Raw genomic sequence first — 14,557 nt, 5'->3', positions numbered from 1 at the left:
CCACTGTTTCCTTTTATATTCCCTGAGCTACAGAGAAGTGGGCAACTGTGGTCTACATCCTCCAGCCTATTTTCATCCAGTGCACAAGAAAAGTAGCAGCAAATAATATCTCTATTGTCTTTTTTTGAGACATTTTAAAAGAATGTGGAGTTAGGCCACCAAGATTTGTCTTGCCTCTCTTTACCATTCAATTCTGCTTATTTCTCTTGGGATAACTTTTTATTCCATTACCACTGACAGAGTCTAACACATATACCACTACTTGAATGTTTGTGTAATATATTTTCAATTTGTTAGAGTATTTAAGAGGTCAGATTTTGTAACCTCCCTTAAATCCCTTAGGCACAACTTGCTATTTTTCACAGAAATGAGTTCTGTATTTGTTCATGCAAAGTGGAAGTCACATGACCCAGTTGGAATAAATTTGGAGAGTTCTGTGTCTCAAAGCTAACAGAGGAATGACTAGATTATAAATCAGATCCTCTAAAAATCAAGGAAGGGATATAGCAAAGTTAATTTTCCTGCTTAGTGTTTTGGAAGGATCAAAGGCTACTCTGTTTTTAAATATCAGTAGTCTGTGATACTGTACTGGGTATCATCTCAGAATACTCTTAACACATGAAAAATCTTCAGAGGACTCTCTTTTATTTTTTTGTGGCACTAGGGATGGAACCCAGAGGCATTCTACCTCTGACCTATATCCCTAGCCCATTTTTACTTTTTCTTTTAAAACAAGGTCTCACTAGAGTCTGAGAGTCTTGTTAAGTTGCTAAGGCTGGTCTTGAATATGTGATTGTCCTGTTTCAGTCTCTCAAGTACTGAGATTATAGGCATATGCCACCACACTCAGCTAGATCTGCAGAAGAGTACCCTCAAGCCCCACATTCAACAATTCCACTATTGCACACATGGTAGGCTGAAGTTTTCGTTCCATTTCTTCATGTCTACATAGCAATATTAAACATCTACTCCATCTTTGCCACAACCTCATGGTTGCTTTTGAGGTTGGGCTGGGATATGTGGCTGCTTTAGCAAAAGAAGAGGCTTGAAAAGGGGCCTCTGCAGTTGGGCATGCCCTCTACTGCTCCAACCTTTTGCTTCAGCTACTTGCTAATCTGGGGAGGTTGAAAGATGCAGTGGCAAGGTGATGTCAGCCCACAGCTCTGAGCCCAGCCTGGAGAACACCAGCTAGACCACAGTGTGAAGTTTCCTCCTCTTATCAGCAGATGGCTGCAATGTATTAAATAAGGATCAAAGGTAGGGTAGGTGGGTAGATTCACAGCAGTTGGCTAGGATCCTGTACTAGCTCAGTGCCATGTCTTCATTTCAAACTTGTACCTTGGGAAAATCACAAATGACTGCAGCCATGTGCTTTGGCTTTATTTTCGAAGAGTCAAACTGAAAATGTTAACGATGTGAATGCCAAGCAAGAGTCTACCGACCTTTAATAACCATGTTCCTTCAAGTTATACTATTTATTCTTCCCATGGAATGCCTTCTTTGCCTAATGACTTCTTATTTATTCTAAAAGGGTTTGTTCCTCAATAAAGTACTCCCAGCCTACCCAATTAAGGTTAATTACGTATGCTTCTGAGACTTCATAATAGTTGTTTGTATTCCTATTACTGCAGTGCTATTCACTATGTGGCAGTCCGCAAACTATGAGCCACCAGTCCATAATGAGATATTTAATGCAATTAGGAACTATTAGGTTCATTGATAAAGTAATACTATGCCTTTCACCTTTAGTCACTTTTTAAAAATTGACCCTGTATTTGTTTTTTGTCCTAGTAATTTTTTGTGTGTCTTAAAAATATTTTCTTATGACAGTATTCTAAAACTATGGTTCCTCGTCAGATAAAAGAAATACTGTATTATAGCATTTATTTTATCCTACTCAGCACTTTAATTTACATATATGTCTTGCCTATGTTTTCTTTCCTTTCTCCCACCTTCCCTCCCTTCTTTATAACTTACCAAGGCTGACATTAGGTGTTCTGGAGAATACAACTCACTAGGCAATACCGATAGAAATGGGGTTTAGAATCTGTTGTCTTAAAATTTTCACTTTTAATTTCTCTATCAAAAACAAAGAACAACTTTTGGTTAAGCCCCAATTATTTTTATTGCAAGCCAGTACCCTAGAAGGAAAAAAGGAAAAGGCCCTTTACTTTTGTGATTCATTCTGTTAAGGCTATCATGATGATGTGTTCCTATAAAAACAAAAATTTACCATAATATCTGTATGATCACTTTGAAATGAAACATGAAATAACTTTATCATCAAAGCAAGGACTGTTCCGTAGCTTTGACTTATTAGTGAGCTCCCCACTAAGGCATGTGAACTAGGCTTTAGGCCCTTTTGTGCTAGGCTCACTGTTCAGATAAGAAGCTGTACAAAAGGTACCTTGAAACTCAATTTTACAGTGTTTTGAGGTGGTTAGAATGTCACTGCAATAAACACAGGCTGGATCAGTCATGGTTGGAGAGTGAGTCAGCCTTTCAGAGATGAAATATACTGTTATGCTGATTAAATATACTGCTACAAGGTCATACAGTAACCTAGCTGCCACTTAGCAAATGAGTCTGCAGCAATCCCCCCTGGCCAGCTTCTCATCAGCTCCCCTCCCTCAAGGGTTACTCATACCTGAGCAGGGCCAGGCTCTTTTCCAGTAAAGACCAGAGAAACTGGCATTGCTAAAATAAGCTCTTCTATTTTTTAATACAATCAAATAAAAGCAGTGATATCCAGAAAATTAAAGTCATATATACCCTTAGCTTCTAATTTGTCATTACTAAAGAGTGGGAAGTTAGGTAAACAGAATACTTAGAAAAAAATAGATGAAATACAATTCGACTACAGCTCTTTTACAGAAGAGCTAAAGATGATAGTTGAGTAGTTGAAAAATATAACTTAATTCTCTAATAATGGTGCTTGAAGTAAACTTTAATAGAACAGAGGTGAAATTATCAATTATCAAATTATTTTTCTTTAAAATCTTGAAAATATAAGACTCTCAAAATTTTTGTTTCTCTATTTTTCCTGATTGAATTTTTTTCTATTTATATTTTTCCTTGAAAAAAATTTCATAAATCACAATTTGTATAATTTTCCTGAACATTCCAGCATCGTGTAAAAAGGAAAATAATTTTGTTTATGTATAGCATATTAATAAATAAACAAACTTTTAAGAATCATACTTTCAGTTACCATGGCAGTAGTTGCCAGACAAAAATGTGCAAAGATTGCAAACAGGAAATCCAAGAATGACTCTTCGGTAAGGTATTTGTAATCAGGAAGACTTAGTTTTGAGTATTTTGTAGCAGTAAGGCCGTAAATATTATACCCACTATCTATTTATGACCTTTTCCAGATTCGAATATATTAAAACTGATTTCTCATTTCATTGCCATTTGCCATTACTTGAGACAAATGAATTAAGAACTCCTAATTAGAAAGTCTGAAAAGCCAGGAATCACCACAAAACAACCTGTGAAGACCTCACTGCTCTGCATGCTTCCAGTTGCACTTACTTTGACTCATTTATTTTGTTTTCTTCCAGTTACTTTTTGCTACATCATGCCTCACAAGAATATAAAGTCTATGCCTTTTTTGGTCATTACTGTACCTCCACATCTGTGATAATGCTTGGGACATCAAGGGAAAAAGAGCACTCACATAGTTTTTAAGAAGAGAGTCTTATTTGGGAGAGAGAAATTTTAAAGACAGCAAATGCTCCTTTATTTTTATTTTTTATTTCTCCATAAATAAATACCAAGGAAAGCAATAAGCCACTCTTAGGCTTATTTGACCCACACTATGATGGCAGCTTATGTATATCTTTGAAGCTTTACACTACAGATTTAAACTAATTAAACTTAACAGCTTCCAATTCTCTAAATGTTATGAAGATGAATTAACTAAGTACAAAATCATTTCAAAGTTACTAATATCTGTGAGGAAAAAAGTATTCAGTTAGTTCTATAGGCTTCCTCATGGAATTCACTGATATAACACTTATACACTATACTATTTCATTTATGTGTGTATACAGGTATTTACATGTATATTTATATGTTCACAGTTTATGTGATTTTTAAGCACCATGAAACATTATACTTGGCAGGCTACTCATATCATTTTTCCCAGTCAAAAAAAGTCACATGAGTTAGAGAAACATTGGAAATTATCTAGTTCCACTACTGATTTTTACATATATGGCAACTGAGATGCAAAGTGGCCAACATCATTAAAAAATAGTGGACTCAGAACCTTTGAACTGTCAGCCCAGGACAAAGTCAAAGATGAACTGATACAGGAAATGAGAACACTAAGATACTACAACAGATATCTTTTCATACATATAGATGTTTACATATCCTGTATATTTATTTACCTTTTCTAAAGATACGTAGTAAATGTTTGTAGAAAATTATATGTATAGATTCAAATTAACATGTGGCCAAGTAACATTCCTACTTCCAGTTTTCAGAAAAAGAACATAGCCAATTTTTCAAATTATCATTCTTCTTTCTCTAAGAAAGCCCTACTCAATAAGCCTTCTTTGCACACTAATGGTCTATGATGTCCATTCTATGCTCACAGTGACATGTATTTCCTTATGAAATAGCTGATCATTTTGGTGTTTTCCACTGCCTCTCGACAAACGTTTTTGTGTGTAGGATGGGGATTTGAAACAAACACTTAGCCAGACGTGGTGGTACATGTTTGTAATCCTAGTACTTGGGAAGCTTAGGAGAGTGAGGCCCTCTGCAACTTAGTGAGGCCCTGTTTCAAAATAAAAAATAAAAAATAGGGCTGGGGGTGTGACCCAGAGGTTAGATTTCCACTGGGTTCACTCCCTCATACCATACACACTCAAAAAAATTCTCAGCCAGGTGTGGTGGCGCATACTTGTAATCCCAGCATTTGGGAGGCTGAGACAGGAGAATCAAGGTTTGCGGACAGCCTCAGCTACTATTTAAGTGAGGCCCTTTGTAATTCATTGAGACCCTGTTTCAAATTTTTAAAAAATAGGGCTGGGGTGTAGCTCAGAGGTAGAATGTCCCTTGGTTTCATCTGCAGTACTGCAAAAAAAAAAAAAAAAAATCTCCTAGCATTAGTCCATTTTGTCCCATCATCTCAATGTGGTACACCTATAAAAACTTAAATACAACATATAATATACAATATAATTATATGACTGTAATTAGAACGAAATATAATTTAGTAATTATAAAATTAGCCCTAATTAATGTAACATGTAAGCTCTATATTATGATTTCCAACCAATTCAATGCATCGTCAATTTCACTGAGATGTTTGTAGAACTGAAAACCTGGGACTAATTTGGTTGTCTTTTTTTCTTTTTTAAGCTGCCCTATTCCTAACTGTTTGGTCTACCATTCCAGTGATACTGTGAGCATTTTGCCACATGCAGAAAGAAGTTGAGCCTACCCATACCATGTGGGTGATACTTTCCATCTCTGGAGTTCAGAAGGTAGAACAGACATCTGCCCCACCCACCCTAAGCACCCGCCACTGTTTCAAATGCCACTGGTTGAACTAACAACACAGTCAAATGCAGGGTCGCTACTGTTTATGGCCTGATAATGGCAATAGCAACTTACACTAAAGGGAATACGTGTGTAAATAAAACATATACAACCAATACGATGGTAATTTTATTGAAATAGAAAACATTTTCTCAAATATAATTCCTTTAAAAAAGCAAAGAAAATGTTGAATGTGCCTTATTTCTCTAATATAGTAGAGAAATTCAACATATATTTAGTGAATGAGATGGGGGATGCATAAGACTCAGACGCTAGGTGGCATGACAGAAGGAACATGGATTCTGCAGATTCTGGCTCAAGTTCATAGTTCTCCAGTTTCAAATAAACTTAACTGAATCTCAGTTTCTTCATCCTGTAAATGGGGCTCAGGCCTATTTCCTAAGATCGCTTTGAGGGCAAACAAAATAACTATGCAAGTATTATAGAAATTCACATCTCAAGAAGTAGCAATCTAGGTAAAAAAAAATGAAATTATAAAAGTTACTATAATTTGGAGGGTAAGGAGCACCTTAGGATCAGAGATAGTATGCTTTGGGAATTTAGAGAAAAGATTTTCCATCTATTTGGAAGCTCGGAGAAGGATTCCTAGAGGTGGGTGGATTGTGATAGAGTAGAACTCGATGGGTGAGGTTTGGTACTGGAGATGGAGTGTGAGCACTGCACAAGTAATGTCACAGGCTGAGGTGATGTACACAAGTAGTGGCCAGGAGAGTATTAAATTCCTATTTCTACTTCATAGAGAAATAATCAATAGAAAATCTACTACAAGGTAAGAGAAAGTGACTTTTCACATTAAATTCACACGAGGAATCACAGCGTAAGTTAGAAGCGATAAAAGTCTAGCCAAGGACACACTCTACTTTCTTCTGCACATGTTGGGAGAGGCGGAGCACCCAGCTGTAATGCAGCACCTGGATATGCTTTTCCCTTGCTTTGTCCCTAAGCAGAGAAACCCATTGCAGATTTGAGCATCCAGGTCACCATGTACCTACCTTTTTTTTTTTTTTTCCAGACAGGGGCTATCTAAGAGAAAAGGCTCATTCCAATTTCTAATGGAAGTAATCTTGTGGTTCAGCACTTTTTGCAGCTGAAATCATTTTGATTCACTATGCTTTTAAATTAAATTTGGATGCAAAGAGAGGAGATTTTTGGTGACTTTTAATCGCTGAAATGAACATTTTAAAGTAATAGTAAAGAAATAAAGAAAGTATGTAAGATGTTAGGATGGATTAAAAAAAAAAGAGGTTAGCTGGGCATGGTGGTGCACACCTGTAATCCCAGTACCTGTGAGGTTGAGACAGGAGGATCACAGATTCAAAGCCAGTGTAAGTGATTTCACTTGGTTCTCAGGAACTTAGACAGTTTCCAAATAAACAGGAGGATTCAGGTTCGCAGCCAGCCTCAAGTACTCAGTGAGGCCCTCTGCAATTTCATGAGACTCTGTTTCAAAATAAAGAATAAAAAAAAACAGGGCTTGGGGTTTAGCTGGAAGATAGAATGCCCCTGGATTCCATCCCCAGGACTGCACATAAATAAATAAAAAATAAGTAAGTAAATAAATAAGGGCTAGGTATGTAGCTGGAGGATAGAACAAACCTGGGCTCAATCCCCAGCACCAAAAAAAAAAAAGAAAAAAAATTTACAAAGTAGCCTCCCCCCCAAAAAAGGACAGTAAAAGTAAAGTAAAGCCCAAAGTAATTCCAGGCAGTATAAGGGAAATTACTGGAGTTCTCTTTCTCTCTGGTATGCTGTTAAAGAAAAAAAGTGATTCTCATGGGAGAGTAACACAGAAAAGAAAGAGGAAAACAGCTGGCTGTGGGCCATGATTTACCATTCACCACAAAATGAGACTGTTTCTGCTTCTCAAAGGCCATTGTTTTTTTGGAAGCAGACACAGACTCTATTTACACCAAGTCAATTATGATGACTCAAGATACAGGGACGAGATCCAGATGAGTAACTGAGAAGACAGGGCATGGATATAAAAATTCAAATTTGGTTCTAAATTATTATTACAACAAAGACTTTGTATAGCCAAACTAGCTCCCACATCCTAGCAACAGCTGACTGCTTTCAAACAAAATATAGAAAAATCTAATTACAAAATCCCCTTGTCTTTGTGATCTTAGAGTTTAAATGGTAATCAATCCAAATTTGTGCAGATGATATGGACAAGTTCTCTTTTTATAACTCAAAATTTCTATACAGTATCATCCTCCTGGGTTATTTTGTGGTAAAGACAACCCTCTTTAATTCTTTTAACAGGATACATTAATAGAAAAATTAATATTCTTTATCTGTTTGGGGGAAATTACTTAAGAAATAAACAATGTAATATAAGGGCTTTTGAAGGAAAAAATGGCACGTATCTTAAAACCCCAGTCAAATTTAGCTTCATTTCAATGGCTGTATCTTCAAGGCAACTTCCAACCTGCCTTTTCTCAAGGTACATTCAAACCATTACTTTTCCTGTACACCCAAGTCAAAATGAAGGCAGGCTTGAAAACTATATAGTACGAAAAAAAGATGAGAAGCTTCTGCTGGTAAATCAATGATAATCTTGTATTGTTTCTTTCGTATGTGTGTTAGAAATAATTTGTTTTGTTTTGTTGTTTTTGTTTTGGTGATACTGGGGATTTAACCCAGGGTTATTCAACTGTCAAGCTATACCCCACCAGCCCTATTTTATTCATTTTTATTTAGAAACAGGGTCTTACTAAATTGCTGAGGCTGGCCATGAACCTGCAATCCTCCTGTCTCCGCCTCCCAAATACTGGGATTACAAAGTGTGCGCCACCACTCCCTGCTCTAGAAAATGTTTTCTAAAGGAAATTTAAGTTTATTCTTGAGATTATGGTTAAGATTGTGAAATGTATTTCTGAGATCTCCAAACTACGTAGGACTGGGGAACTTTTGGTTCAATTCACTGAAAATCAAGTCTACCATGAGTCCTGCAAAGGCAGAGTGAGGATATGGTTGGCAGGCAAACTGGATACTTTGGGGGTCTTTTAGTTGTTTACAATTTATTGATTGAAGACTTTGTTCTAAAAAAATCACCAGTAGTAACAAGGTAGTGAAAGGAGGGTTTGTTAATGGCACAGGGTTATCTCTAAAAGCTTCCTTTAAATTTGTGAAATTTTTCTTGGGGTGGGGCTGGAGAAAAGGAAGATTACAGAGAAGGTTAAGATTCTTGCTTAAAAAGATATCCTTTTACAGTTAAGGGAGGATGGAGGAGGAAAAATACTTCATGTGTCAAAGACATTTTCATTTCCCACATTTTGAAACTTTAAGTGCTCTATAACTGAGCTATATCTGAGTCCCATAGAATTCTGGTTTTGGACCTCTCCCCTCAGAAATATTCTGTCTAGAAGAGTTTTTAAAACACTTCCGAGTGTTATTTTTTAGCAGACTATTTTATAAACAGTTTTAGGTTTGCAGCAAAATTGAACAAAAAGTGCAAAGTTCCTATGTTTCCTCTTTCCTACACAAGCACGTCTTCACCACTATCAGCATCCCACACCAAAATAGTACATTCATAATTGTACATGGGGGCGCATGCTTGTAATCCCAGTACTTGGGAGGCTGAGAAAGGAAGATTGTAGGTTTAGCTATTTAGGTGAGGCCCTCTGCAATTTAGTGAGACCCTGTTAAAAAAAACAAAAAAGAATAAAAATAGGGCTGAGAATATAGCTTGGAGTTAAAGTGGCCCTGGGTTCAATAGCCAGTACCCCCCCCCCAAAAAAAATAGTACATTCATTATAATTGATGAAACACGCCGGGTGTGGTGGCGCACGCTTGTAATCCCAGCATTTGGGAGGCTGAGACCCAAGGATCGCGTTTCGCGGACAGCCTCAGCTACTTAGTGAGGCCCCCTGCAACTCAGTGAGACCTGGTTTCAAAATAAAGAATAAAAAATAGGGCAGAGGGTATAGCTTGGAGGTAGAATGCCCCTGGGTTCCATCCCCAGACCCGAAAAAAAAAAAAAAAAAAAAACAATTGATGAAACACATTGACACTCTTGGCATTAAACATTTTATGGGTTTTGACAAACATATAACATGTATCCACCATTACAGTATTATACAAAATAGTACCACTGCTGTAAAAGTCATCCGTGCTTTGCCTATTCATCTCTCCATCCCCCATAAAGGATGTTGATTTTTACAAAGTAGTTTTGAAGCAATATTTATAACAAGTCCAAGAGCCACCAAGTTTTAGACAAGTAATAAAGTCTCTCTTACACATATGAAAACACAGTAGGTGCAGTGATCATTATCAGAAGGTAAACTATACAGCACACAAAATGCTTTCAAGTGTCAAGTGAGATTAGCCAAAAATTGTTATTTAAAGGAAAAATTTGAAGGGGATACTGGGGCTTGAACCCAGGGACATTCTATCTTTGAACTACAACCACAGCCTTATTTTATTTTTTATTTTAAAATAGGGTCTCACTAAGTTGTTGAGGCTAGCCTTAATCCTGCAATCCTCCTGTTTTAGCCTCCCAAGTACTGGGATTGCAGGCGTGGGCCACCATCCCTGGCAAAATAATTTTTAAAAAGATACCAAATGGGGAAAGAATTGAAAACAATTACACTGCTCTTAGAATTTATGTTTTCCTGTTCTTGAATTCCTGTCTGAGTGCTGATTTTAGTCCTAAGGGACCAAGGAACTGTGTGTGTGTGTGTGTGTGTGTGTGTGTGTGTGTGTGTGATTTTTTTTGCCACTGTAAGTTTTTGTTTGTTTGTTTGTTTGCGGTACTGGGAATGGAACCCGGGCCATTCTACATCTGAGCCACACCTCCAGCCCTATATTTTATTTTTTATTTTTGAAACAGGGTCTCACTGAGTTACAAAGGGCCTCACTAAGTAGCTGAGGCTGGCCGCGAGCCGCGATCCTCCTGTCCCAGCCTACCAAATTTTTATTGGTTAACAACTTCCTAACCTTTATTGGTTAACAACTTCCTAACCTAACACTTGCCAGTTTCAAAATTTCAGTTCTGGGCATAAAAGAGAATTAACGCTCAAGTGAGAAACTTTCTTTTAGAAGGTGAGTGAGCAAGAGAAGAGCAAGTTGTCTGGACTCTTCCGTTCCTCACTCTGCACAACTTCCCTATTTGATAAGGAGGCACAACTCGCTTAAACTTACTGCAAAATAAATACGGACAATTCCTTGGAAGGAGACCTTTCACACAGAATGTACTGTCGAATGTGACATCAGCATTCTTTTTGAGTCACAGTCGGGTCCCCACCCCCTTCTCCCAGGCGACCCGAGAGGCTCCCCAAGCCCTGGGAGCAGCTCAGGTAGGGCGGCCCGCGTCCCTGAACAGTCGGACTGGAACATCCCCGGCGCTGAGCACGGGTGACATCGGCGGCCTGCGGCTGGCTGCCAAACCGGGAGAACATTTCTTGGAGAGATAACGCCCTAAGCGCGAGGCAGCGCTTTGGCACTCAAGTGATGAATGACCCCCAAAGAAATCATCACTTGACAAGTTATCAGCAGTGGCGGGCGCGAAGGAAGTGTTTGAAATCAGCACTCTCCCACTTCGCAGAGCCTCGGGCCGCCGGGGTGGGGGGGAAAGGGGAGGAGGTCCGGGGCTGTCAAAGCCGCACCAGCGCCCCCAAGGCGAGAAGCCTTGATGAAGTTGGGTGTGCTGAGACAGGAAGAAGTGGGGTCACGGTCTCGCGCCGGCCTCATCCTTTTCTCTCCGGGCGCCGCGGAAACAGGTCCAGGAAACTTTGAGACACTTGCAGCCGTTGGGCGTGGTGGGACGGTCCCCGGGTCCCGCGCCCGCTCGCTCGCGCGGCCACTCGCCGAGGCTCCCAGGTTTCGGGGGTTGGCGGGGCCGCGGGCCCTCTCTCGGGGGCCGGGGAGCTGGAGCGGGGGCCCCGGGCTCCGCAGACCCCGAGCCGGCTCGCGCCCCGCGGCCCGTGCGCCTCGCGGCCGGCGATGGCCAGGTGGCCCCGCGCAGGTGAGGCGACCGCGGTCCTTACCTTCTTCATCTTGGTTTCCAGATCCATGATGGTCTCTTCCTCCCCCCCGGGATCTCACGGCCAGGCGCGGCCGGCCTCGGGGCTCCGCTGCAGGCACCGGCGGGGATCGTCCGGTCTCCGGCGCCGCTGCCGCAGTCACTCGCCGGCGCCGTCGAACTTCCGCCGCCCAGTTCGCCGCAGTCGGCCTGCGGAGGGGACCGGGAACAAAGAGGCCCAGCCAGCCAATGGCAGCCGGGCAGCGCCGGGCCTCGGCCAATCACCAAGCGCCGCACGCACCTTCGCGGCCCGAGCGCGGCGCCTGCAAGGTGAGGGGCGGGGCCGCGTGAGGGGCGGGGCCGTGAAGGTACCGGGGCGCCCGGGGCTAGCTGCAGAGGAGCGCTTTTCATCTGGCCCGGGGCTATCTAGGTTTGGCGCGGACCCTTGATTCAGGTCAAAAGGCGTAGTTATCCCTACCCTAACTTCTTGGTTAATTTTTAGACTTAGAGAAGGAAAGAGAAAAATATTTTTTAAAAGATTGTGGAGATTTTTAAGGATTCCAGTGATGCCCTTTGCTCAAATGCTCTTTGTCCCTAGCCTTAAACACTACCCAGGGGCCTTATTTTGCATCGTACTTGTCAGTGAAGATTGTTCTAAATTGAGGATGATGTGTCATTCCGTTGGAAGTAGAGGCGAGCTTTTGTCCCCTTCGCCTAAGCCTGGCTTCACAGGTGTCACAGCTATATTAGAGCACCAGAGCTGGATCCCTGCCATGCCCCCGTTCAGGAGCCGTTTCCATGAGTACCATCAGATTGGTGAGTCTGGAAGGGATCCCAGGCATTTGTAATCGAACTCCCTCATTTTGCAGGAAACTGAAAACCCCAAGATGCTGCCATTTGCCCAGTCTTTAGCCTGTTCTAGACAGCTAGTGCTCATGAATCTTTCAGCAACTTCTCCAGGATGTTTGGGATGGTAAACAGCCATTTAGATACAGAAAAAGAAATTTTCTTCAGTTTGGGGTGATGACAGAAAATGATGATAAAATTAGCAGGTAGCCTTCTAATCTGACATCTACTTTTCAAAAATAAAAAGCAAGCAAAGATAGAACTCTCAAACAGTGCAGTTACTTGGATCCAGATGCCTCTCCACTTTGCTTCTGGAAATTTGGTAGCTAAAAACCAGGAACAACCCTCAAATCATGTAGCCAAGACTTTCAACCCTTTTTATCACTCGGTATTTATTAACATCGTTCAACAGAACATTGATTTATAATGTGCATAGTTTTTTTTATCCTATTACTAACTAAAAATAGAATGACCAAAATGGGTCATGATTTTTTTCTTTTCATATAGTTGAAGTAAAACATTCCAATCTCATTTTCCCAACCCATCCTGATAGGTGTGGGCCCTTGTAAAGTTTGCCCAGTGTAAGCTCTCATGAATGTGAGGTCTGTTTATGACCAGGCAATTTATTGCCTTTCAGGGAGTTTAACCAGTGGAAAATATCCAATATAGCAGTTTAAATAAAGTATCAAACAAATGACTTAACATAAAATTTGGGTCCTTATTTGGTGGAGTAGCAGAGATGACACTAAAAAAACAATCTGAAGACATTTTTTAATGATCAAATTCTGTATTTCTTCCTCTCTTCTTTCCCAGCTGTCCCAGAATCACTTTGTGTGGGAATCAGTGGCAAGAATGGATGTGGAAATTCAGTGATTTCTATCTGAAACCATCACTTTGCCAATTATAGACACTTATTTATAGATCTTATAAATTATTTATAGGAAATAAAATCAAAGTAGCTATGTGTTAGGAAAATTAGATTGCAAGTCTTTATTCATTTATTCAAGTGTTAAGCTATAGACAGCTTAAAGAGGTAGAGATGGTAGTTTGGTGACTGGGTGTAGCTGATACACATGTTTCTAGCATGATGACCTCTGTGGATAACACAAGAAGAGAGAAAATGTAGGCTGAGGGGAAGTATTTTGTTTAGTTGTACTTTTTTTTGTAGGGGGTGGCAAGGGGAGAAAATATTAAAAAGGTATCATTTCAAAATTAGGATATTGAAGTAAGATATTCAAATATAATATTAGAGATCAAATCTGAACTGGAATGCAGATTTAGAAGTCAACAGCCTATGTAGATAAATAAAAGGCATGAGTGGAAATAAGAACAACCTGGGAGAGAGTCAAATAAAAAATTTCAAATATGACATTTGAGTAAGGCTGAACAAGACAGTCACACAAAGGAGATGAAAAAGCAAGAAAAAAATAGGAGTCAAGTCTAAAACAGTAAGAAAGGAAGTTCAAGAGGTAATTAGTTAACAATGTGAAATTATAGAGAAGGGTCAAATGTACATGAGATTTAACAAAAGAGATCATTGATGACTTCAGGAAGTGCAGTGTTGGTAGGACTGTGGGGACAGATGTTACTTACAATTGTATACTGCTTTGTGTTTAATGGAATTTTGGCCAATGTTTGATTCAGTTCCTCCTCAAAACTCATGGAAACATTAACTAAATACAGGGCCAAACTCTGATGTTAAAAGTAAAGTCCAGAAGAAATCAATATTCTAGATAATGCTAAGAAATGTTCTTAAGAGCTTCATACTTGCAAAAATGAATAAAAATATGATGTTTTATGTACAGACACACACACTTTAAAAAGGTCTTTATATGGGTCAAACCTAATGTTTGTTCAGGTTAAATCCAGTCTTTAGGGAATCAGATTATAGTCATTGATGAGGGAAATGTGTTAAACATTTATTTACCCTAAACTGTAATGGACACTGGTGAGATATAAGCATATATAGATATTTCCTTGGTTTGTAAGTTATTTACAAATGACTTTTTAGGCATGTAATGGTATTGAAGAATTACAGGTAGAAGGACTCACAAAGGGAAGTCAGAGAGAGTTTGCAACAGAGATTTGTGATCTTGGAAGAAGAATGGGTGTCTTAGTAAAAACTCTTTTGATTGATAGAAATAGAAACTCTTTTTAGCTAGTTTAATA

This window comes from Muscardinus avellanarius (genome assembly GCF_963383645.1).
Source record: "Muscardinus avellanarius genome assembly, chromosome: 9".
In the NCBI taxonomy this organism is placed as follows: Eukaryota; Metazoa; Chordata; class Mammalia; order Rodentia; family Gliridae; genus Muscardinus; species Muscardinus avellanarius.
This window is presented reverse-complemented; position numbering follows the sequence as displayed.